Here is a 775-nt window from a genome sequence, read left to right as displayed (position 1 = left end):
CAACTTCAAGAACTCCCTTCCTCATAGGCGTCCCATTACTCACAGGATTCCTTTCAGAAGTGTACATGAACTGGTTATTAGCAACCATGTCAATGAGTTCTTGAGCTTCTGCAGGCGTTTTCTTTAGGTGAATGGATCCACCTGCAGAAGTGTCCAGTGACATCTTTGATAGCTCAGATAAACCATCATAGAATATATCCAGGATGGTCCATTCTGAAAGCATGTCAGAAGGACACTTTTTGGTCAACTGTTTGTATCTTTCCCAAGCTTCATAGAGGGATTCACCTTCTTTCTGTCTGAAGGTTTGAACATCAGCTCTAAGCTTGCTCAGCTTTTGAGGAGGAAAGTACTTGGCTAAGAAAGCCGTGACCAGCTTATCCCAAGAGTTCAGGCTGTCTTTGGGTTGAGAATCCAACCATAATCTAGCTCTGTCTCTTACAGCAAAAGGGAAAAGCATGAGCCTGTAGACTTCAGGATCTACTCCATTAGTCTTAACAGTATCACATATCTGCAAGAATTCAGTTAAGAACTGAAAAGGATCTTCAGATGGAAGTCCATGAAACTTGCAGTTCTGCTGCATCAGAGAAACTAATTGAGGTTTCAGCTCAAAGTTGTTTGCTCCAATGGCAGGAATGGAGATGCTTCTTCCATGTAAATTGGAATTAGGTGCAGTAAAGTCACCAAGCATCTTCCTTGTATTATCATTATTTTCGGCTGCCATCTCCTTCTCCTGTTCGAAAATTTCTCAAAGATTATCTCTGGATTATTGTAATTT

The 775-nt window shown here is 41.2% G+C and overlaps 1 non-coding gene across 1 annotated transcript; it reads left to right on the top strand.

Moving 5' to 3' along the window:
* The first annotated feature begins 217 nt into the window (after nt 1-217).
* LOC112738846 (small nucleolar RNA R71) lies at nt 218-325 on the top strand. Its single transcript, XR_003169801.1, has one exon. It is a non-coding gene; the product is annotated as a small nucleolar RNA R71 (small nucleolar RNA).
* The last annotated feature ends 450 nt before the right edge of the window (nt 326-775 follow it).

Source organism: Arachis hypogaea, chromosome 13, assembly GCF_003086295.3.
Source record: "Arachis hypogaea cultivar Tifrunner chromosome 13, arahy.Tifrunner.gnm2.J5K5, whole genome shotgun sequence".
Lineage (NCBI taxonomy): Eukaryota > Viridiplantae > Streptophyta > Magnoliopsida > Fabales > Fabaceae > Arachis > Arachis hypogaea.
This window is presented reverse-complemented; position numbering and strand designations above follow the sequence as displayed.